The following is a 26,391-nucleotide window of genomic DNA, read 5'->3' on the forward strand; positions in this document are numbered from 1 at the left end:
TCGCAGAACTCAGACTCCCTTAATTTTCTTTTGATGGACGTTTGCGTTGCCATGTGTACTTTTTATGACGCCAACTTGGTTTATGCCAGATATCAGGTGGTTGAGTCAACCGTTCTTCGGGCATTCCTTTATGTGCAGTTTGTAAGTTAGACTTCGTGACAAGTGCCCGTGACGGTTGATAGATATCCGCCGAACGCGCGCGCACGTGTGCGTGTGTGTGCATGTGTGTGCGTGTGCGTGCGTGCGTGCGTGTGCGTGCGTGCGTGCGTGCGTGTGTGTGTGTGTGTGTGTGTGTGTGTGTGTGTGTGTGTGTGTGTGTGTGTGTGTGTGTGTGTGTGTGTGTGTGTGTGTGTGTGTGATGCTATATGTGATAAAGAGAGGACATGTAGAAGGCTTGACTTGACGCGATCCAATTTGTTGCCCTACCGGACATCATTGGGGCCGGTTGTGAAAAAAAATAATAATGGGGGGCCAACTGTACAGACTCGGCATGTGAACCTGACAAGTCGTAGCATATATAAACTAGGCCTACAATTATACTCCCTAAGGTACAATCGAAGAAATCGCGTACGGTCTGACGAAAGCCGAAGGTGCGCTCCCAGTTTCTGTAAAAGCTGGATCGTCTTAATTGCTCAACGTGAAGCGGAATGTCCGGTACTGTTTCTCCTGTCAAAAGCATTTGCAGAAGGGGGCTCATGGTGTCACAAGACCAATATATCAAAATATGCCCGTGCACTGTGGGGATAGCGTTTATTAATCTGCAATAATAGTAAGCACTAAGGTGACATCAACGGTGAATTTAGATCCGAGCCTTCGCATTTTACGCCTAAAAATAATAAAATTGCAAGCCCATAATAAATGTGGTGATGACTTTTATATTAATGACACATCGTTTCGGTGACTCCCGTTTTATAGCAAAGATATCCTGGCAGCCTATACTATTTGCCCTGTGTCATGTCTGCCTTGATAAATTATTGTTACTTACTGGAGCTTTCCTACATGGCAAGGTTGAAGAGCCCTTCGGCACTTTTAACAGAGTAACTGTTGAAGCCAGACGTAAAAACTTTGGTGCGTAGAAAAAACTGTCATCATGAACGGGCATGTACCACAGAAATTGGGCAAAACCCGCTACTCACCGCTGGTCCACTAAAAATGTAGAAGGCAACAAACTGGCGGCAACCGCCAATTAATCTTTCTAGACAGACGTAGCCAGTAATTGAGAAAAGATTTAATAAACCGTCGGGATTAACCTAGTTATAAACATCGTGGCCGCACGTTAGAGCTTCGCTGAAGCATCTGTACGGAGTGCTTCAGCGGTAACTACAAGGAGATAATACTAGAAAACGGGAAAGGCAACGGCAGCTGCGAGAACACCCCGAAGCGATGGAAGCCCTACGCGAACGACGACCTGCCCGTAGATCTATGGGAGGCATAGGCGTGCGCACAGGGGAGGGGGGGGGGCGCCCGCCCCCTCTAATCACCTAAGAGGGGGTCGGGAAATCTGTCCCGGACATTGAGCCTTCTAGTCACCTAAGAAGGGGGAGGACGCAAAATCTACCCCATACATTGACTTAGTAGGGTTGGGGGCGCTGCGATCAACCTTTGACCCCCCCCCCCCCTGATAGGGAAACCTGCGCACGCCTATGATGGGAGGTGCCAACGCTTGGTTTCAGCGCGAGTTCCCGTCTCTGGAATTTGGACATCCGTGTCGTGTCTGTGACTGTCTGTGGTTTAACTCGAACCTCTCTGCTGAGAAGAAACCTAGAAAGAACCTAGCACCACGTAGCTAAAGCCTAGCAACGACCTAGAAGCAACCAGATTAGACTTCACAATCAACCAGCTTCGCTGTTCCAAGCCTTGCGTGACTTAGAGCAAGCTTCGTCACCTTTTTTTAAATGACGCTGACATTCAGGATAATAACGTAACAAGCAGTAATATCCCAGAGGAATCTGACATCCCACCAGTATTAACAGGAGAAGTAAAGAAAGCCCTAAAGGGAATGCAAAGAGGCAAAGCCGCTGGTGAGGATCATGTAACATCAGACCTGCTGAAAGACGGTGGAGAGATTATGTTAGAGAAACTGGCCACCCTGTATACGAAGTTTCTCTCGACAGGGAGGATACCAGAATCTTGGAAGAATGCCAACATCATCTTGATCCATAAGAAAGGAGACGTCAAGGACCTGAAAAATTACAGGCCCATCAGCTTACTGTCCGTTGTCTACAAGCTATTCACAAAAGTAATTGCTAACAGAATTAATACGACATTAGAGTTTAATCAACCAAGGGACCAGGCAGGATTTCGTACAGGCTTCTCAACAATAGACCATATTCATACTATCAATCAGGTGATAGAGAAATGCGCGGAATACAACCAACCCCTATACATAGCCTTCATAGATTACGAGAAGGCATTTGATTCGGTGGAGACATCAGCAGTCATGCAGGCACTGCGGAATCAGGGCATCGACGAAGCCTATATAAACATAATGGAAGAAATCTACAGCGGATCCACAGCCACTATAGTCCTCCATAAAGAAAGCGACAGAATCCCAATAAAGAAGGGCGTACGGCAGGCAGACACGATCTCTCCAATGCTATTCACCGCGTGTTTACAGGAGGTTTTCAGGGCCCTAGATTGGGAAGAATTAGGGATAAGAGTTAATGGAGAGTATCTCAGTAACCTGCGATTCGCTGATGACATTGCATTGATGAGTAACGCGGGAGACGAATTACAGCTCATGATTACTGAACTGGATACGGAAAGTAGAAGGCTAGGTCTGAAAATTAATATGCATAAAACTAAAGTAATGTGGAACTATCTTGGCAGAGAACAGCGCTTTGCGATAGGTGGCGAGACACTGGAAGTTGTAAAGGAGTACGTCAACTTAGGACAGGTAATAACCGCGGAGCCGAACCATGAGAGTGAAATAACTAGAAGAATAAGGATGGGTTGGGGCTCATTCGGCAAGCATTATCAAATCATGAATGGTAATCTACCACTATCCCTCAAGAGGAAGGTATATAACAGCTGCATCTTACCGGTACTTACCTACGGAGCAGAAACCTGGAGACTTACAAAGAGGGTTCAACTTAAATTGAGGACGACGCAGCGAGCGATGGAAAGGAAAATGATGGGTGTAATCTTAAGAGACAGGAAGAGAGCAGAGTGGGTCAGGGAACAAACGGGGGTTAAGGATATCATAGTTGAAATTAAGAAGAAGAAATGGATATGGGCCGGGCACGTAGCACGTCGGCAGGATAACCGGTGGTCATTAAGGGTAACTGACTGGATTCCAAGAGAGGGCAAACGCGTGAGGGGAAGACAGAAAATTAGGTGGGTAGATGAGATTAAGAAGTTTGTAGGTATAACATGGCAGCAGAAAGCACAGGACCGGGTTGATTGGCGGAACATGGGAGAGGCCTTTGCCCTGCAGTGGGCGTAGACAGGCTGATGATGATGATGATGATGATGACATTTACGATGAGTATTGACTGGAATACGTCTGACTAACCAGCATGCAACTAACCAGCTCAAATAACGAACGCCGGCGAGTTACTACTTAATGTTCTCAGCTAATAATTATAATCGTTGGGGTTTCACGCCCCGAAACCACGATATGATTACGAGAGACGCCGTAGTGTTGGGCTCCGGAAATTCAGACTACCTGAGGTACATTAATGTGCACCTAATTTAATTACACGGGTGCGGCGGCCGTAACCGGCAATCGAATCCGTGCCCTCGAGCTTAGCAGCTCGACACCTTTCGTGCTAAGCTACGAAAGCGGGTAATACGCGCAGCTGCAAAAATTAATAACGTGACAACCACCACTTGTTGTGACTTTTCGTGAAAATTACGGCTGTCTAGTCAGAGCTGTATCTAGGCAAAACGTGCCACTGCGCACATGATGCGCAGCGAGTATTTCTCGGGCTTTCTTCTTTTCGTGCTTCAGCCCTTGATTGGATCCGATTCAGTCACACCAAAGGCGTTAAAGTGTATTCACAAGATGGCCTCATGGGTCAATGTTGCAAACTCACAAGCTCAAGACACAAGAACATGTTTTTTTTCTGTCGCCATTTTATTAATTTTTGTTTTAAATGCGAAGCATTTCTTAGCGAACCCAAGGCAGTTTGAGCGTTTCTATCTATCTATCTATTGTGATGACCATGAGCGACAACGTAGCTGTGGCCCTGGTGCTCGATCAGCGTGAAGAGAAGGACGAAGGTAAGAATAAGAACAGCAACGCCTCGCTACCACTCTTTGTGAGTCCTTGACACATATTATAGCTAACCAGATGGCGCACGTATGCGACAAGACAAAGGATATGGGCACAGCTTTCCAAAATGCTGAGTTTACACCCCTAATAAGTGAAGCTGAATCAGAGATCACTGCTTCGAATGCACAGCCTGCAGGGTCCTCTCGAGGGGGCATCCAGAGGCAAAGTGATGTCATACCGGATGATAATCACGATTCAGATGATACGGACATGGACCTCAAATCTCTAAAGCGTTTTAGATCCCCGACCTCCAAAAAAGCTGGATCACCAAAACATTCGAATAGCAAAAAATACCAGAAGGAGAACCTCTCGAAAAGCGATTTTCTAAAAGAAAGTATTCTAGATAAGGCTGTCGCCGACTCAATTCTGTCGAAACCATAGGGTCCCTGAAGATTCTGCATTGGAACTGCCGATCTATTCACTCAGCTATAACAGATTTGTTGTATTTGTCTTCTAAATTCAATGCAGACATTATTGCAGTGCAAGAAACTTGGCTTTCCGCACATCATTTGTTTCACTTAACCAACTTCAGATCGTTTCGACTAGACCGTCCAGCCAAAGGCGGAGGTTTAGCATTCTTTATCAGTAATAAAATTAGTTTAAAGGCCAAAATTTCGTACAGAAGTATGTCCCCAGAATGCGAAATTTTTGCCTTAGACATCACCTTGCCAGGATGCTCACCATTCTCTCTAGTAAACGTCTACTTTCCTGTGGGCGTACAAGACACGCGAAGTTTAGATGTGGAGTCCATTCATGGTGTAAAGAAAAAATTCTGGTTGGAGATTTTAATTCGCACCACACCTGTTGGGGTTTTAGAACAGATCAATGTGGCCAACGATTGTGGGACTGGTCAATAGACAACAATTTATCGTGCCTCAATGATAGAACTCCCACATTTATCCGAGATCGATCCCGCTCTGCCTTAGATTTGAGTTTTGTTAGCTCGACAATTTCTAGCACTTCGTGGACAGGCCTGGACTGTGCCACCAATAGTGACCACCTGCCCATAATGTTTGAGATTGATTACCCCATAACACCATCATGTTCTCACGTCCGAGTTTTTATAAATCATTCAAAATTTAAAAATGACCTAAAGGCTGCTTTAGCATCTCCCTCTGAAGACAGTGATGAAACTAAAGCTATGAAATTAAGCGCTGTAATTAAAAGAACATATAAAAAAGCAGAGTTTACTATTGAATCGGCCAAGAGGGTACCTTATAGTCCATGGTGAAATTCAGAGTGCTCACGTGATCACAGACGACGAAAGGCAGCTTGGAAGCAGCTAATTCATAACCAGTCCCCCAGAAATTGGTCAGACTACAAATTCATTGCTGCTGGATTTAAACGCACGGTGTCCCAAGCTAAAGAAGAGTATGACAAAAGACATTTCGATTTTCTTTCCAAACCTAAAAGTAAAAAAGCGTTATTTCGTTATATGAGATCTCGAAAAATCCTATCGTCTCCAGTAAATACTTATTATGAAAATCTATCATCGGAAGAAATGACAAAATCTTTAGAGTCAATTGGTAAAGGCCTAGAAAGTAGATTCTCTTTCACTGTGCAGAACAACTGGCAAAAATCTACCATAGCGGCTAACTTTGAAAAAGTGACACTGTCCGAAGTGTCAAATGTGATTAGATATTTACCTTCGTCTGCTCCTGGTCCTGATGGCATTACTGTTCCTATGCTTAAAATTTTATACTAATTATCACCTGGTGACGTCCTCAATTTGATAAACTATTCTTTAAAAAACGCCTGGATACCGTATGACTGGAAAATAGCCAAAGTAATTCCTATACTAAAAAAGCAAGGGTTAGGTTTTAACACAGAAAATATCAGACCCATCTCTCTAACGTCTAATATGATTAAGCTTATAGAGAGGGTCCTAAATGACAGGATAAATATCTGGATGGGAGACAAGTCAATATTAAAACCAAACCAAATCGGTTTTCGTAATGATTGTTCAATTTGGTGTGCTCACGCTGATTTAGAGAGTCGAATACGGCTTGCCCGAAAAAGAAGACATTACGCTGCTCTTGTCACACCTGACATAGCTAAAGCTTATGATAGCGTCGAGCACTACATTTTACTGAATACACTACAGAGCTTAAATTTTCCACAATATATTATTGAGTGGGTAGCAGAATTTTTAAAATCAAGGGAATTTTATTGTGTTAAGGATGGCTGTTGTTCATCAAAATTCAAACAGAAACGCGGAGTTCCTCAAGGGGCACTCCTATCTCCGGTATTATTCAATGTACTGATGAGCTCTATTCCAAATGACCAGGACGTCAATGTCTACTTTTATGCAGACAATATCGCGTTTTTCGCAGCAGACTGCGATATTTACTCATTACATCAAAAACTGCAAAGGTATCTTAATACCATAGAAATTTGGCTGCAGTCGATTTCATTGTCGTTAAACATCAGTAAAAGTGCGCTCTTGGTGTTTCCCCTAGCAGATTCAATTGCAATTTCCGTATTATATAAACAGGAACCCATTCCACAAGTGGATTCTATCAAATATTTGGGCATGATATATAATGAAAGACTTAATTGGAGTGCACACATAGAATATATAGCAGCAAAGGCACAACGAGCGTTAGGCTTATTGCGTAGGCTGAGTAACCGGAAATATGGGTTACGTAGAGACACCTTGATAATGTTGTACGAAATGTACATGCGCCCAATATTGGAATTTGGGTGCATATTATTTTCGGGCGGCCCTGCTTATAAAACAAAACCTTTAGTTTTATTGGAGCGTGAAGCGCTGCGAATGTGTCTGGGACTCCCAAAGTTTGTGGCCATTAATGTTATGTATCAAGAAGCACGCCTTCCAAAGCGTCTTTGTCGATTCCATGTCTTAACGGTGCAAACTTTTTTAAAATTTCACAGCTTACCAGCTAGAAGATCTGAATACGCCTTTATCAGAGACCCCGACTCCTTCTTTCTTGCCCATTGGCGACGATTTCATACACCCCAAATAATTTTTGTTCAAAAGAAACTGGACAGCATTAAGGTGGACATTAGAACGATAATTGAAACTAACGGCTCACATAGTAATATTACGATAGAATATGATGAAATTTTCCCCCCAAACTCTAAGTTCCAATCACTCCGATTTTTGAATAACAGGTTAAAAGATTACTTGGTTCATGCAGAAACAAAAAACATAATAGCCACAGATGCTTCTGTGAATAATCAAAAGACAGGCGTAGGAATTGCTTCGGATTTGCTTGGCTGGTCATTCTCAGTGAGGCTGCCAGATTTTACGCCTGTTTTTGAGGCTGAGCTCTTGGCTATTATTTTGGCGCTTCGAAAACTGCCTTCAACCGAAAATAGTGCAATCATAATAACAGATTCTCTTTCGGTATGTACAGCACTTACAGCTTCAGAACACTCACGAGCCCTCATGACTTTGCGCACATTAGTTCCGCCACAGCTGAAACTTCTGAAATTATTGTGGGTACCAGGTCACTGCGGGATACAATTAAATGAATTGGCTGATTCTTTAGCCCGGGCTTCCCTCGATGGACCAATAATTTCGGTACTCCCAGATGTAGAATACATAGCAGCGATCAGATATAGAAAATTAGCAATTTGTACAGATATGATGGAAACGATAACTAAATGGACAGAATATCAACACCTTAAATTTCCATGGAAACCTAAGTGGAGTCAATCTAGAAAGTTTGAGGTTATTATTTCCAAATTTAGATGCCGTGTCCCCCCATTAAACTTATATTTACACAGAGCTGGTTTGGCGATATCACCCCTTTGCCCATTTTGCGACGAAACAGAATCTATTGAACATTATTTTATATCATGCCGCAACTATTCAATAATTAGGAAAAGACTTCTGGTTATTCCATTTTCAACGATTGGTTTAAATTTAACTGCAGAAAATGTTCTAAATTTCGGTGCCTCTGTTTTGGGACATTGTCATAGAGAAATTTTTGATGCTGTGTGTAATTTCATCTTAGCAACTAAACGTATTCCAACATAAGGTCTAAGAAATACTGGAAAAATACTCGCGACATAATTATAAAATGTCATTAAAAGTAAGTCATAGAGCCAAATTTGGTCTGGTCAGGTAAACTCAGCTGTCTGGTCGGCTCAAAATTGTAATTAATATAACTATCCTTCATAGGCTATATTACCTTCTGTAATTAGATTGCTTTGTATCATCGCGTTTTTTTTCTACTTTAGTAGTTAGTTAGTTAGTCAAGTCAAGTTTATTAAATAGTTCAGTTGAGTTACATGGTTAGCGTTTTACAGCAGGGGGTCCCAAAGTTTCAGAGAAACTGACAGGGGGACCTCCTATGGCTACATGGATGGGGTATATTACAAAAAATACAGCAATAGCATACGGACATGTGAGTAATAATGAATAAGCTTGATTAACAATAAAAATACGATCAATACATAACATAATGGTAATACTCACTATTGAAAAATAACATGAAAATAATCAAAAGCAAGTGGTGAAACAGGAAAGACAAAAAACAATATTAATGAACAACTCTAGGGAGGTAAAATAACAATAGGGAGGTAAAAAAAATTACCGTAATTATCATCCGTGGCTACAATAATTTTTCTTGGCCAATCCCCCAGAGTGGGTATGTGCCAATATTCGTAGGCTACAAACAAACAAACGAAGAGCTGGCCCCCGCAGTGAGTTGCGCCAAAGTACTGAGGAACCAACCAACCAACCAACCAACCAACCCAGGAACGCGCGTTGTCTCTCTTCTCTTCCTTTACAATGGCGCAGTCGACGAAAACGAAGCGTTATGTACCTGCTTCTTCGTCCATGGCACCCGCCAACGTACCGCCGCAGTAAGCGCAGGTTGAGGACGGCGTCCAGGCCTTCTCGGCACGTGCTCACCTGCCGCCAGTGCCACCACCGTTCAGAGACGGCGTCTAGGCCTCCTCGACGGCTCCGCACCGTTTCACCGACGCCGTAATACCTGTTCACGAGCAGGGACACCGTCCACGCGTCCTTGACTACGGATTCATCCGCTGTGAGGACCGGCACCGCCGCGTACACGGTGGACATCGCCCATGGCTCATCGGGCGCCTCAAACGACAGCGGCGCGGAACTCTTGCGTGTCCTCAGGGAACTCTGTCGTCAACACCACCGCGTGACGTCGTTGAACTCCGGGTACTTGCCTGCCGCTTGACCATCATCGGCTGTTTGGGCAGTGCCGGTGTTCCGCGGCTTCCACGACGACGTCTTCTGGTGGGTTGAGACTATCAACTCGCTCGGCACCCACCACGCCTGGTCGGCGCCCACTATCGAAAATGTCCGATTGCTGTCGACCGCCTTCGCGATGCCGCCAAGGCATGCTATGCCTACGAAGGCGTCCGGCAGCGATCCTGGTCGGAGTGGTGTTCGAAGTTGACGACTCTCTTTCGCCCGCTTTTTCATGCCTGCGACCCTCTGCCTTCCGACCCACTGTCGACCGCGGATGGTAGCTGTGAGACGCACAATCCCGACGTTGCAGCTCCGGCCCCCACCCCCCTGCCCTCTCGCGGTGACCGAGATCGTGAAGTGCACGGTGCAGCTGTGCCCGTGGCAAACAACATGCCCGTTCTCGGACATGAAGCTCATTTGGGGTGACACGTCGATGGTTCATCAGTGCTCTCCAGCCCCACGACAGACTACAAGAGCACCCTCAAGCCAGAGAAGTTGGCGAGGCCGGCTCCAAGCTCGACAGCACTTGGGCATATGGAGGCGTTGGCCCCTGTCGTGCCAGATGATCCACGAACCCCACCAGTCTACGAATGACTGTACCAGCACGGCCTACGCTGTACCGCTCGACAAAGTAGGCCTGTCCAGTGATAAAAACAAGATCGGCCCTGACCAGTCTGAGCCATATGTCCAAACGCCACAGTTATTGGACGAGCGCGCGGATGCTCATCATTTCCTATACGATGTCTCCTTAGAAGAAATTTAGGTGCCTGTCCCGGTTGAGGTGACAGTCATAGAGGACTTGTCGGGCCAGACCAACTCTCCTGCTGGCGACACTGCTTTCGAGCGGGACAGCTCGAATGTACGCGGCACATCGTCAGGACCTGCCAGCTCGACCACCTCAAAGAGCACTACAGCGACAATGCTGCAAGACCATGAGCTGCGTCGCAGCTCATCCCGGGAAATCACGCACTCATTGACGCAGAAGCCTCGCTGTACACCTCGCTGGAGCTCGACCAACCATGAAGCAGGCAAACAACTCCAAATAATCCGTCACTCGACTCTACGGCAATTTGCAGATCTTGCGTCTTCAGCAGTTAGTTCCGCATGTTCTGCTATTTTCAGAAGGGCGACGGGACAAAGCTCAGAACTTTGGGTTGGCCCTGCGACCATGTCAAAATAGTCAGGGCCACCCGGCAGACGCGTCGCTGAAGAAATTTCATGCCAAGTATCCTCATGACCAGGAACTACGAATACAACGAAGCCACCACTTACGTCCACCAGAGGGGAATGAGGCATGTTTCCAAGGAAAGTCGCAGCGTGGCCGAGGACGACCGCCGCGGCACAGCAAATGTCGTCCCGCAGAGCCATCATCGGCAAAGAATAAAGCCAAGCCCCAGCGTCCACAGCGACAGAGCCAGCACCGGCCGCCAGAGTCACTGTCGCCAGCTTCGCTCATTCATAGTCATGGCCGTGTGTGATGACGATGAGCGGCAACGTAGCTTGGGCGCTGGTGCTAGACCAGCGCGAAGAGGAGAAGGACGCAGGTCAGAATGAGAACAGCCGGCCCAGGAATGGGCGTTGTCTCTGCTCTCTTCCTTTACACTATCTATCTATCTATCTATCTATCTATCTATCTATCTATCTATCTATCTATCTATCTATCTATCTATCTATCTATCTATCTATCTATCTATCTATCTATCTATCTATCTATCTATCTATCTATCTATCTATCTATCTATCTATCTATCTATGTAGCCGCCTACATCTGGGTACTCTAGGGGATCGCCTCCTTACCTTAGTGTGACCGAAATTGGCAGGGGAGGGTAAGAGGGTTTTGGTAATAGGACTGTCTGGAAATGACATATATAAGGTAAAAAATCTTGTTGCGTACGTTGTCAAATGCTTTCCTCCCAACACTTGTGGCGCATTCCAGTTTACCATGGGCCGCGGTATACGGGTATTGCGGTATACGGGTATGCAGGTGATTGACAGTTTATACCTATCCTGGAACGGTGAGAACAGACATCGGTAATATTAATGAGCGAGAGTTAAGAAAAACCGACATCAGCAGCGCTGACCCGACGAATGCAAATAATTAAAATGAGGATCCCAGCAGAGATCGGACACAAGCATTCTGCATGATATTCAGGTATTCTACCACAGAGCCACGCCAGGTCTAGAAGCTGCTTTGGAAAAACGCCCTATGCAGGCGTAATGTCGGTTTAACATCAGTTGTGGTCGTAGCGCTGGCTATCTAGTTTTATAACAAAGCAATAAACACTACATGTGTACTCCTATGACGCAAGCGTCATGCCTCTTTAACGTCAATTATGGTTCCAGTGTTGACATACCAGTCCAATCAACATTACAATTATATTTATATGATTCAGCAAGCTATGTTCAAACGTTGCTCGACGCCGGAGGAATACGCTAACGAAAGTTACGTGTCATGTTCACATCATCGCACCGTAAAGTGCACTTCGTTTCAATAATACTCACGTATGTGGTCTAACGTGTGTGCTGACGTTACGTCAGACCATAAGCTACGCTTTAAGCGCCAGTGTTGTGGACGTGCCCGGTAAGCCCACGATGTGCACACGACTAATACTCTTAGAAATACACGTCGATCCACCTGGTAACGCTTGGCTCAAAGCCAAAAAATGCCTCATAGAACTACTTGCTGACTGATTCGCATGAAACCGATTCCCACAAAGCATGGGATCTGCCGAATGTTTTTTTATTTATCTGTCGTTTTTGTAATATCCACGGCGGCATAAAACAGCACAGTGAGCTAGGGATCATTAAAAGGAACTGCAGGTGAACCTGCACATATCGAACTCACTAAAAAAACGGTAAATATTTTGATGTATCCGACAATTAGATACAAAACGTTTAAAGTATTGAGCGTAATTTCAATGCGATCTTCGGTGCCCAAGTTGGCTTCACGGAACCATTGTAAGACAAGGAAGTTAGCTCTGTGGGAATTGAAGAACCGCATCCAAGAATAAAAGCGTACGCGGAAGACATGAACGCAGTGGGCAGTAATTCAACGCCTCGGTGTAATTTCAAAGTTCGACTGCGGACAGAGTGTTCTGCAGCCCACTTGAAGGCGTTGGCGTAAACACAGCGTATTCCATCGTAGAAATAAACTTTCGTTAGTGTATGCGCAGTCGCGTTTCCCGCAAACGGATTTCGCGAGTGTGCGGAATGATATTGGTTAGCTGAGTAGGTTCCCCTGCGAACCATGTATTGAAGACTGAAGTGTTTCGTCAGTTCCCAAACTTCCAGATTAGGCTGAGGCCTCTGAAAATTGCCTACAATCGCGAAATATGCTAACGAGTTTGGCTTGTACGCGGGAATGCGGAGCCAGTGAACAGAATGGAATATATCACCAGATTTCCTCGTGCGCAAGCTGTAGCGAGATGCCATCCTCCTCGGTGCCGACAACGTGCAGACTATATTATACGTATAGATCACGCACCGCCTGCCAGACATTGAATTGGGTCGAGCTGCTTCCATGAGGATCCTTCCCAGGCATAATGAAGCGTGTTCCGTTTATCCCACGGCGTCCAATTAGCCAGTGAGCGCTAATTTCGGGACGCTGACAATGTACTGATAACTTTGATTTTAATGTAAATAAGTGAACCCAATCGCACAAGAAAAAAAGTGCTAGTCGCTGACTCTAACAGTGCAAAAAAAGCGATCGTTAGCTGTGCCGAAATGTACGGTTCTTCCATTTTTAAACATGCAATAAGTAAGTGCTCATGGTCTTCATGGTTTCCTAAAGTAGATATGCACCGTCTAAATGTTCGGAAACTTGTTACGAATAAAAATCTGCGCAACGCAACAGTTGCAGCCCAAAGCATGGTAATGACCCATGCACGCCTTCGCACGGCTCATTAGCAGCAAGCTGGAGAAATGCTTGAAACAATTTAAAATGAACGCAGTCACGATGCACGAAATTCTTATTTTTTATTGTTTGCTTCGAAGAGTATACATACAAGCTGAAACTATAACAGCAAAAAAAAAGAAACGTAATGGGCAAGACAGCCCTTTAGTGGATCCAATTTTTGTGGGTGCTATAGTTATCGATGACGGCAATGATTTGGTCAACGTTGCTTTTGTTTTTCGCTAACGTTAGACTTTGCAATAGCAGAAAAATGCGGGGGTGGGATGGGAGTGGGAGTTCAGATTATAAATACTTGTTTTTATAAATCAAGGTCATGGGTCATTACATCAAACGTTCAGTTCACGGTAAGGTGTTCATAGGATGAGCAACATATTTCGCCGCGAATTGCCTAAGCTTGAAAAGATTTACGACAAAAATTTTGCAAGTGACGTTTTAAATAAAATCATCGGGACAGATAACAGGCCATCCGACTCGACTCAAACTTTCCAGAGACCGGAGACGAGCGTTGTAACAAGGAATGACATCAAAATTACTTGATAACTACCGTCCAATATTTTGATTCATATGTTCCAGCTTAAGAAACTATTTACTCGTTGTTTCAACCCCTTAACATTTTCACACTTTGTCATTTTATCTCTTCAAGACATGGCGCAGGAACAAAAAGATGACCACTGAGTGAGTCGCAATTAAGGAGGTTTTAAAAAATTCAGCGACGATTACGATACTGCCTAATGCGAATTCTGAGCGCAGCTTCGTATCGGGGCACGTCGAACTATGTTTGAAGTTTTGGCTTTCCGGAAGCTATCGTCTACGCCATAAATCATATTTTTTTTGTGAATTGGGACAGCACCCATGCACAACGCCATTATTCGTATTTCTGCGGATAAGCGAGGTACCCGCTACACATCTGTAAGGTATTATATGCACTTTGTTGATGCTGCATGTGGCTGATGACGATGAAGAATTATGGCTGAGCACTTTGCAGTGTGCGGGAAGCATTAAACCACACACTCGTTGCGCAAATAGCATTGTGTGATGACTTGTTATTTTACTCTTCTGCCACACAATATGGCATAGGTTAACGCGATTCGTTGGCCGACGTGACGCCTGTATAGGGTCTTTTTGCGAATGAATTTCAAGCACCAGCGTGGCGCTGCGGTAAAATAATCGACTGCCACGCAGAGGGCCCGCGTTCAAATCCCATTGGACTCGTGGTATTATTTGTCATTTTTTTTTAAATCTATCGGTCACGCCACCGACGGGGCCGGCGACGCCGCTCAACGCAGGAACGTGCGCCCAAGAGCTGCGCTCTAAAAGAAACGCCGTTCATCAAACTCGAAAGACTACACCACATTATTGTCGTGTGCTCTCAACATCCGGCTGGGCAAAGGAGGCTTAAATGCGTGGTAGATTACCAGGTCTCCCGACATATTTGGGGTAGCGACTTGTTCGGCGCACGCAGTACATTAAAATCCGTGTTGATTTAAAAAAAATTGAAACAGGTTGTTCTCTAGAGCATGCAAGAAGGGGAAAATGCTGCACGTCCGCTGCGCAAGGTGCTTAGAATGCCTCATTATACCATATATAGTCACGTGTCATCACAGCTGTCTTTCTTGTTCATTTTTCTTTACGTCAATGAAAAGAAGCCGGCTAAAGACACAATCTCCAGGCCGACCTCTCCCCTATTCCTTCATCGAACACTATTTCCTCCTTCTTTCGAAGCGGTACGAATAAAATTGTGATACACGAAATATTTTATCCAATTAATAGCTGAAGCGTTTACTCGGTCGCATGGTTTATTATTCGAAGCGTGCTATGCGAAGATTGTGGGTTAAGTACCCACTGACGGCGACTATAGTTGTTTCCTTCACATTAGCTCACATGCGCTTTATATAATAATTTTGATATTTTAATTAAATTTTACAAATAATGCCCCCATGTTTTCCTTGGTTTCAATGCCTGCAGGGTTCAAAGGTTCTTAAAAAAAGATAAACGTGCCTTTCGATCTATTCTCCTTATTTCGTTTATTTCATAGCATGAGTCTCGACCAGACAGGTTTCATGGCTTTAAATTGCGTGCGAGCGTTTATTCTTCAGCTGCCAGTCATTAGTCAGCTGTCAGGTTGATATGGCAGAAACTGGAACAATATTCCGCCGCAATGCCGGTGTTGTCGAATGTTTCACGCCGAGTTTCCCGGTCCTTTTCCCTGCAGCCTTGGGTTTTGTTTGCGCTTGCGTGTGATTATGTTTTTCAAATATGACGTGAACTGGCGAACGCCAGGCAGTATATGTAAAGAGGGCGATGACCGTAGTAATATTAATAAGGATGATGATAACAATAGACTCATGGTCTTCCCTCATGTAACCAGGTAGCTCTACTGCCTCACTTGGGAATCACATGTAATGACGTGGAAGTTTCATGTATTCAACAATTATTGCATTCAGTGCCCCAATTCCCTACGACTGCAGAGGTATAAGGTGTCACTTGTTGCATTGAGAATGTGTGCTACAACACAGCTTGAGCACCGTCGCCTGTGCGTGACAGTTATTTGCCAAAATAAGACGGAGAAGTCACATTACTGTGCACCTGCTCTTGTTTTTCGTATATCTTAGACGAAGTAATTCTGCGCACAGAATGCAAAATTTGGTCTCGCTGTCTTGCTGAATTGCACAAAATAAGTGTGAATGCAACGATAACAAAGTTAAATAAGAAGAACCCTGCACAAGAAGGATCCGTTGATGGGCTAGTTGATATACACATCCTGATATACACTAAGTATGTGCATCGCAAAAAACGAGGACAAGAGAAGACACATAAACAACACAGACTGGCGCTGGTGGCAGGTGACAGCGCCAGTGTGTGGTGTTAATGTGTCTTTTCTTGTCCTTGTTTCTTTGCGCTGCACATACTTAGTACATATAAATAACCCTGTGTTTAATGTTATTGCGATGATCGTTGATCTGGCTTTTGAGCCAATGCTTTCGCGCGAAGGAAATTCCGGGAAGTACTTCCCGTTTACAGGCAGCTTTCGCTATCTAGTAATAGGGTCAAGGATCGGGTTTCACTAATTTGGACTCAAAGTCCAGTTTAATGTTTGAAATAAACCGCTTTTGCGCTGTTGTGTTGTTCATTGTTGAAACCTTGCGTTGAGTAGAAGAAGCTTTCTACAATTTCTTGCCGCAGCACACTCCTTAAACCCCTCCGTTAAGGCAGTGACATCACCAACAAAAATAATAAAAAAAGCTTCAAAGACTACTGCAGCTTTGAAGTCGTTTACTGCGACAGCAGCCGAATTTCATAATGGACAGGACATTCTTTTGTAGCCAGTTTGACTCTAACAAATCAAAGAAGTCACGAATCAGTCAGTGCCACTAACTTCTTGGAAATCTCAGAGTGCCAACGTACCAATTTTAGGATAGAAAATGTCGTTTTTTATACTGACATTTTTTCTTCGTGTCAAACGAGCAATATTTTACGTCAGTATTTCTTTTGCGTACGTGTGTGTTTGTGTGTACCTTTTTATGGATATCTTCAAAATTTACGTGCGATAAAATAAAAGTATCCTTCCCCCTCTCCTCTCTCACCTAAACCTGTTTATCGGTTATTCGCTAGCTTCATGAAATTCAAGACACTTTATTGATGGGCGTCTTTGTTTCACGATACAGATTGAGATTTCTGAGAAAAACGTAAGGGATGCGTGTAGTTGAGAGGTACTCATGGAAAGCTCAGCTCAACACAAACATTATTTGCCCATGAGACCGCCATAAAGGTGAATCAGTGTTTGACAGAGTGTCAAGATCTTTCAGTGCACGTTGGCTCAGAAACCAAAGGGTGCATGCAAAATCACGTCGGATCGCATCCTAGGTAGTTAGTGCAATTTCATTTTGCCTATTTTGGAATCATAATGTGATGGAGGATTTTTTACGCCTGCAGAAGGTTATTTTTAGTAATTTTTTATATTGTTTCCTTGAGAAAAACTTAAGTAGTCCGCTATATCCTGGGTCTCTGTTATAGGCGATTGCGGTATGTCTGCGAGTAAGTCAATATAAAAATACAGTAAAGACTATTCGAGTCATTTCGATTACTCATGCCAGTTAGTGGTATAACACAGAAAGAATGGATTTTCCTCGACCGCCTAAATGAGTTTGAAACGTGGTATTGTTACATACGCAACTGTATGCAATGTTCTTTCTTCGATTGTGAAGCATTTTTTTGCGAACCAAAAGCACTTTGAATTGATCTCGCTCCCTTTATCATGATGCCGCCGTCGTTGTATCCCTAACTGTTTCATTATGAGCTCAATGGCTTTAATTGGCACATAATAATACTGCTCAGAAACCTTCTAGTGTTCAAGTAGCCATTAAAAAAAATGTGAACGACGTGTATTTAATAAGTGGTTTTGCAGGACATGTTGCAATAGTTAACTTGTAGCCTCTCAACAGGCAGGACGTGTTGAATTTGAACTGATTCCTTGATTAGTACAAGTTACAGCTTAAAGTTACATACAGGTTGTAATGCCAAATGAATGTGTGGGACAAATTCCACTGCTGTCTTTGTTATGTTACCAGCTCTTTGCACATATTTTGTACAATGAACTGCCCGCCGCGAACATTTCCCTGAAGAACACTTCTAATACGAATCGGCGTAATTATATAATTGGTCTCCGAGTCGCATAGACAGCTTCCAAACATTGCGCATAATATCTATTTAAGTGTAGACATCCGACAAATTGTAATCTGCAGGCACTATTACATACTTCATCGTTATGTATCATCACCTGTTTTTATTCTATTTTTTATATTGTGCTAAATCCTTGCCAATGACATCTGTTCATACGTCGTCGTAGCTTTGCATTCCTCATATATTTGTCTAACTCATATGCCGCAAAATGAAACGCGTGGAAATGCATTTCAGTCATTGTTTTCGTTCTGCATAGGCCTGCCTGTTTTCACTTTTTTGTTTTCTTGGTCAGTAACTCCTCAGGATCCAATAAAGTTCGTTGTCTGTCTGTCTGTCTGTCTGTCTGTCTGTCTGTCTGTCTGTCTGTCTGTCTGTCTGTCTGTCTGTCTGTCTGTCTGTCTATCTATCTATCTATCTATCTATCTATCTATCTATCTATCTATCTATCTATCTATCTATCTATCTATCTATCTATCTATCTATCTATCTATCTATCTATCTATCTATCTATCTATCTATCTATCTATCTATCTATCTATCTATCTGTCTGTCTGTCTGTCTGTCTGTCTGTCTGTCTGTCTGTCTGTCTGTCTGTCTGTCTGTCTGTCTGTCTGTCTGTCTGTCGGTCTTTTTTTGTTTTGCCTTCTAGTGAATACAGATGCAATATATGTGATGTCCGCTGCTGCTACCTGCTGTCAAAGCTGCGAGACCTTAGTCAAACGTTCCTCGCTTTTAGTCTCACCTTCCATCAAGCCTAATTGTGTTGATGGGAAATAAAATTATTATTATTATTTGCAGTCCAGCACATGATTAAGCAGGGCGGCATTTTGTTTTACCGGGCAGCTAAACTTCGTCTATTTTCAAAAAAGGTACTGGCTGAATAATTCCACGCAATATATTCATAGAATAACAGAGAGGTGAGCTAGTTGGTAAGTATTCATTCTAAAAAGACAGGGCCTGCAAACACGGACACAAGAAAAAAGTCAGGACACCACAAACGCCGACTAACAGCTGAAGAGATGCACAACGGCTGAAAAGAAAGAAGGCACGAAAACTTATCTGAGCATGCCCATGCAACAGGCGAGCCTATCAATCCGGCACGCGGGGCGGTCTACGTGGAAGATAACTGTTCAGACATTTGATTTCACCTTTATGCAAGTTAATCGACGGTTGGCTCAGACATGCGCTACCACTATTCTCGATATGCCATGCTTCAATCATCAGGCGCGTTTCTTCATTTCTCTGCCGGTACAACACTGCGCATTCATCGAATTTTGGCGTGCACTTACAATCTCGACAATGTAAAGATAGATTGGAAGGTGAGCCTCCTGTTAGCGATCTCTTATGTTCCAACAATATCTGGTAGATGCATCGGCCCGTTTGTCCTACGTAGAAGCGGCCGCAGCTGAAAGGCCGTTGTGCATCTCTTCAGTTGTTAGCCGTTCTTTTCAGCCGTTGTGCGTCTCTTCAGTTGTTAGTCGGCGTTTGTGGTGTCATATTCAGTCATGCATATAAATGAGCTACAACGTCACCTTTGAAATGAGTACCTTAAGGGACATATAATTGTTACAATGTCATCAAGTAACTACTCCTTGCGATTTATCTGTAGATCGGCTTCCGCTCATTGAAGCAACATATATGCAAAGATACAAGTGAAAAGTTAGCATACGCAAAAGGGAATTTAAACAACAACAAAAAACTTAAACGTGAGGAAATCATCCGGCGTAATTTCGGGCGACATACAGAGAGAGAACAACTTTATTGAAAATGCCTGCAGAATCGATTAGGCTCCCTCCACACAGGTACGCACAAATAAACAAAAAATTACCGCCCGCACGTACTCAAATATTGCGGGCCATGCTGGGTGGAAGTTAAAGGTAATGTTACGCATACAAGCAAGAATGATTAAAGATTGCCATACTCATTAAGGATGTTTCGGCAACTCACATAAAGCTTCCGCGATTCCCTTCAAATATTGTCGTAGATGGCTTAGTGTACATGCTAACGTCATTAAACTCTGCTTCTTCACTGAAGTTTATAGTATACAAAGTTTCTCTCGTCTAGCGTTTCGAGGGAGCAAAAAAGATTGAGAGAATGGCGCTTTGTAGAGAAAAAAATATACACAGAAAAAAATGCCCAATACGACACACTATATCTCGAGAAGTCATCTTTTGCGGGAAATTACTTTCGGCGGAAGTTTCCTAAGACTGTCAGCGTGTAGGTTCCCGAGTTCTTGTATTCGTTTGTTTTGCGTAATCACGTGTTGTTTTTTTATTTCTTGAGGGGGTGGGGGGAGAGGGGTTGTACTCAGCAAGCACGTTACTTGTTAGGGAAATGAGCGTAACTTGCACAAGCTAAGTTCAGCCCGCTGCACTTAGCCTATCCTTCGAGGAAGAAGTACCTCAGCTCGGTACGCCCTAATTCAATAGCCGGATCCTCCATCAGTCAGGTCACGTTCAATAATGCAAAAACGTACGGGAACACGGCATTCGAGGTGAGGCACTGTATGTTTCACTGAATCGCGGATGTATCCCCAACTGCTGATTATTCTTTGCGCTTACTGTTCGTTTGCTTCGTGCAGAGCAAGTTAGCGGGACAGAACAGAAGCTGGCACAAAATTAAGAGGAAGTGCGTGTCCTGTTTATCTTGAGGAATCACGATGCGATGTTCGTGTTCATTAGTTCGCAATGCGGCCCTCCGTAGGAGACATGCAAATTGGGATAATGGAAGCGTGTGTTCTGAGCACATAAATTTTCGTGCGTCATGTCTATCGGTGTGTCAGAGATTCAGAAAAGCATCAGTTTAACAATAGTGGAACCATACACTACCATTACCTGAAAGACAGGGAACGTTAACAATCTAGTACCCAATGTACCATACACAATACACCGAGTTCAAACTTCGACTTTCCTCGATAGCATTTTTGTTGAATGCACAACACAATATCGACCACTGCACCATTGTCGGTTTGATCAGGCTGTGGCCTAGAGCTAAATTGGAAGACGATGTATGGCAGAATTATTCCGATGTGAAATATCTCGTGAAATGCGCGCCCGCATATATTCTTTCTTTTTTTTTTGCGAAACAGGAATACATCCCACTGTAACTTGTTTTGTAAGTGCAAATTGCCCATGGGATGCTTACGACGACGGGAATCCTACGAGGATCAAGCCAGCCAATTTCTACAGAATTATGCGTTAATATTGAACTTCACGGCCATCACACTTTCCAGATAATAAAATTTCTGTATTAACATTCGCTCTAGTAAAAACCCGAAATTAGGATCGTGCTAAGAAAAATAAACAACGCGCAATTTACAGCACCTTTCCGCTGCTGTAACTGAGTGAAGACCAAATGCCGAAGTTGAGACAAATTTGAACTTTGTGCTCACCTCACACAATTGTGCAGTTGTGAAACGGCACGGTTAGACGGGCATGCATAGACAAGCTAAGCGGAGGGACGCCATCAAAATTGTTTGCTCATGTGTTCTTCGATGCGTGGTTTACATTACTGTTTGACTGTGATTAAAGAATGAAGACGCGTCAAGTTAGATCAATTTAACAGGTGACAACGAATGCGAACCGTAGGCGACGACTGATTACCCAATGCAGCCTCAGCACAAGATGGGCGTTTGAGTATGAAAAACAAAATGCGGGAAATTTGCACAAAAGTCGCGCAAAGCTTGGCGGAGCGAAGCACCGGCCCTTTCACTGGTCTTTTCACGGCACGGGTCTTTCTCTGTAAAGCTGGGCAGCCTTCTTTGTTTCTCTTTAGTTTTCTCTTTCGTTCTTCCTGTATTTTTTTCTCTCTTCTCTCTGCTTTTCCTGTATTTTTGTCTTTGTTTATTTCTATTTCTTTCATTTCTTTCTTTCTTTCTTTCTTTCTTTGTTTTATTTCTTTCTTTCTTTCTTTCTTTCTATTAAATTCTTTCTTTCCCTTTCTTTAATTCTTTCTCTTGTCTCCTTCCGTATTCTATTTATCTTTTTCTCAATCTTTACATGCATGCTTTACTTCCTACCCTCCTCCTTTCCCTCCTCCTCACACCTCGTCTCCTCACCATCACTTCCCTTTTCTAGCCCCTTGCTATGCGACGCTATAGAAGGCAATGCTGCGTATGTGGGGTGCCTGGGTAGCCGAGTCGTTAAGGCGCTCGCGTTCGGATCGTGGGCATGAGGGCTCGAATCCCGCAGCCTCATGAGGAATTTCATTTCGCCGTTATTTTCTTTTTATTCATATATTCCTTTCTTCCTGTCTCTCTGTTTCTTTCTCTCTTTCTTTTTCCGCCCTCCTCCTCATCCTCACATCTCTCCATCGCTTTGTGCTTTCCCCTTTGCTATACGCCGGAAAAATTTGCGCCCGTGTTTTGGGAGCAAAGAAGAAGAGGACAAAGAGGAAGAAGAGGACGAAGAGAGCGCATGCCGGTTGATGATGATGATAATATTGGCTCACGACATTTTGCGCCGAGCTAGACCAGCTTCGCTGCAAAAAAGAAACAACACAAAAGAAGCTCCAATTAAGGATTGATATCGCAACTGACGAGAGCAGAATAACACGTTTCCAATTACCATACCTGCAGGACGCACGTACGTGTGCGTCAGAGAGAATCACACGCTTCTCGGCTTAATTGCATGAAACTCGAGCTCTGCAACAACATAGCGGTTGCACGTCGTTGAGCTACAATGGCCATTATATTGCGTGACATTCATTAAGCGTGTCCGTATAAGAAAATTTCGCAGGCAGTCTAAACCGACGCGAAGGTAACACAGTCCCGTCAGGCACTGACAAAAGTAAAAAGACCCCGGCATGTAAGGTAATTACCTCAAGGTTGGCAACACTGGTTTTACTTTGTGCCTTTGCTCGCGCGCGTGTGTGTTTTTTACCTCTTCCTACGCGCTTTTTGTCGAGTAGCATTGATTAAAATTCGGCTCGGCTGGCCCTCCGCTGCCTTTTATATGTAATGGCACTCCAGGCGCATGCATTCCAAAGGAATTACGCTGTGGCTGTGAGCTGCCAGGCGGCTTCCAGTCCGATGCTGCAGGGCAGTTCTGTCAGCGCAGGTTCGCGCGAAGGGAACACCGAGTGACGCAATAGGGTTGGCTGCAGCTGCACATTCTAAGCTCACTCGTAATTGGATACCGCACCACAGATTTCTACAGGAGTGCGCAGGCTCCCGTAGGCTCTGTGCATCGCTGATGACCCCTTGCACCATTCGCCGTTCCATAATCTAATTTGTGCGCTCCTACTCTCTTGTCAGATTAAGAAGTTTGGCGATTCGAGAGAGCAGTTCCCTCGAGAACTAAGGTTCAGAGTAAATCGGGCACCACGGCGACAAGAAGAGATGTAATTTGAATCATTCTCATTGACAGGTCCGGGGAAACACCGTCGAGACAAGATCCGGCAATCTCTTTCAAAGGGACGTGTTGTCGCGTCCTCTACTCTGTCACGCCATTGTCAGTGCATGCTGTCGTCAGTTTACTGCGTGGTCGTTATTGTCGTCGTCACCATCACACAGCTGTCATCGCCATTCCTCCTTCGTCATCGTTTTCGTGCGGCATCGCTATAAACGTCATCGCTGTATCCTCATTGTAGGGACGTTGCGCTGCTCTTAACCTCTTGATACAAAGAAATACATAAGGTGGACCAATGTTTGCTCCTGTTTGTAGTTCTCGTCTTGCTCGTACGCGAACGCAGGGACAAAGGGAATCGAAATCTCTGTGTAGGCATTTGTTGCGATGTCACAAGTGCTGCTATTGGGTGAGGCGGCTCTCATATTTCACTGCCACTTTCAGAAATATCTTGGTGGTTGCCTGAAACTCACGCGCTAAAATGATGCCGAAGATTTCATTCTAAACTGGGATATGTTGCTTTTTTTTGACTGGAGGATTCTGCATAATTTTTTTTTCGTGGAAGCCATAGTGTGAAACCCCTATTTTACTAATGCACGTGCGTAGTTATAACGCCAATAGCCGGAGTAGTTGAAGCACAATCATGAATATTATTACTTGAGCCGCCTCCACGTTTTTTTATTCGGCATGGTTATTGTGCCTAGAAACGGTAAACGTAGCGTTCTTGTGATATTTATAGACTGATACCGCAATATAACCTTGGAGATGAGCAAAATATATAGTTATCAAACTGTAAGCTCAAGCAGTGTAAACGTGCTTAGTTTCTAGGCGACTGAAGTGCGCGTGTGAGAAATGTTATGTCGGCTCGCCCGCCGCTGTAGCTCAGGGATTATCTCCTTGCGCTGCAGAACCTGAAGAACGTCACGGGTTCGAGTGCCGGATGCAGTTCCGACATTCCGTAACAGGATGGAATACGAAAAGGCTTGTGTATCGTACTTTTAGCATGCTTGAAAGAGCCCCACATGTTCGAAATGAGTATAATAATAATAATAATAATAATATCTGGAATTTAACGTCCCAAAACCACGATATGATTATGCGAGACGCCGTAGTGGAGGGCTCCGGAAATTTCGACCACCTGGGTTTTTTTAACGTGCACCTAAATCTAAGTACACGGGCCTCAAACATTTTCGCCTCCATCGAAAAATGCAGCCGCCGCTGCCGGGATTCGATCCCGCGACCTTCGAATCAGCATTCAAGCGCCATGAACACTAGACCACCGTGGCGGGGCACGAAATGAGTATGAAATCCTCTATTCCGAGGACCGCGAGACTCCCAGATACGAGAGCTTTGAGAGCTATGATTTAGGAAAACTCTTTCTAGTTGGATGTAGCGCCCTGTCCCGTCCCTTCTCTTCTGTATCCCATACTGGCACTGTTTTGAAGCTTCAGTATGTACCAATAAGATCGGATCAACACATTTTAGAAGCGAAAGCATCTTATGCTCGGGGCAGTGTCCGTTCTGCGGCCTCCGCACCCATACTAAGAATGCGCCAGCTCTCCCCCCTCTCCTCGCGTGAGCGCTGCCTCCGCTTCTCTTCTCCTCCACAGCTGTGCGCTCGTAGATAATGCGCCGCGCGGTCGCTCCCGTTGCACTCTCCTTCGCAACGGCGCTATGGACGCTCGCGAAGCTGAACGTAAACGGGAACGCCGGCAAGCGAATCTCGAAGCTGCGAGACTGCGAAAGTGCGCGTTCGCTGTGCTTCCCTCTCTCTGTGCAACGGTGTGCGAAACGCCATGAACAACGTCAACGTGGGCGCTAGTTGCAGCGGCAGCGCCACCGCCGCGGAGCAGAGGAAGGCTCGGGAAGCCAAACGTAAACGTCAGTGTCGGCAAGCGGTATTTCAAACGCCTCGACCACCACCGTTTCATAAGTCACATAAGAGAAACAGAAACTCGATGTGCACCCCCCGTGATGCTTTCGCATCCCACCATGGTTGCCCGTAGGGGGAGATGATGTGTAATGTTTTCAGTTGATGACGTTTCCCAGTTTTGTGAGAAAATTGCGCAATAAACCAAGTCATTATTCTGAGAAAACATAAAGCACGTTATGCGCAGGGTTCCTGGCAATACTGAGGTATTCGTGGATTGGTTAGGCGCTTTGGAAATGTTTATTTACGTAATAGTTTTCACCTCTATGCAATACACGAGGTCCCTGCGCCGTCTCCTCAGTGAAGTAAATGGGGCCGTTTTATTGCTACGTTTTATTGGAACGTTCCCCGTCCTCACCACGCAGCTCCGCAGTGGCCGCGTCATTCAGCGTCTCGCCATGGCTTCCAATGACAACCCGTCCCCATCTCCATCTGCGGCTCCTACGACAACCTTTGTCGCGGTCCCCACCCCCCGCGACCCCGGGACATTCTCCGCGCAACCTGGCCTCGACGTTGACTACTGGCTTCGCCTGTATGAACGGGTCAGTCAAACTCATCGGTGGGACCCTACCATGATGCTCGCTAATGTTCTCTTCTACTTGGACGGAACCCCGCGCATCTGGTACGAAACACATGAGACCGAGCTCACCAGCTGGGACACATTCAAGGAGAAGCTACGTGACATCTTTGGGAACCCGACCGGTCGCCACGCAGCTGCACGACAAGAGCTCGCTACCCGTGTCCAGTCGCCTACTGAGTCGTATGTCTCCTACATACAAGAAGTGCTTGCTCTTTGCCGGAAAGTGGACGAGGCAATGCCCGAAGCTGACAAAGTGGGTCACGTTTTGAAAGGCATCGCGGACGACGCTTTTCATTTGCTGGTCTACACCAACGTCTCGACTATCGACCGCATCATTCAAGAATGCCGCCGTTTCGAAACGGCCAAAAGCCGTCGTGTGCACCCTCAATTTTCTCGGTTGCCAAACACGGCTGCCACGTCCACCTGCTCCGATTCCGCCGCTACACCGCCCTTTGAGCGGTGTGTAACGCGTA

This window comes from Rhipicephalus sanguineus, chromosome 3, assembly GCF_013339695.2.
Source record: "Rhipicephalus sanguineus isolate Rsan-2018 chromosome 3, BIME_Rsan_1.4, whole genome shotgun sequence".
NCBI classification, from domain to species: Eukaryota; Metazoa; Arthropoda; class Arachnida; order Ixodida; family Ixodidae; genus Rhipicephalus; species Rhipicephalus sanguineus.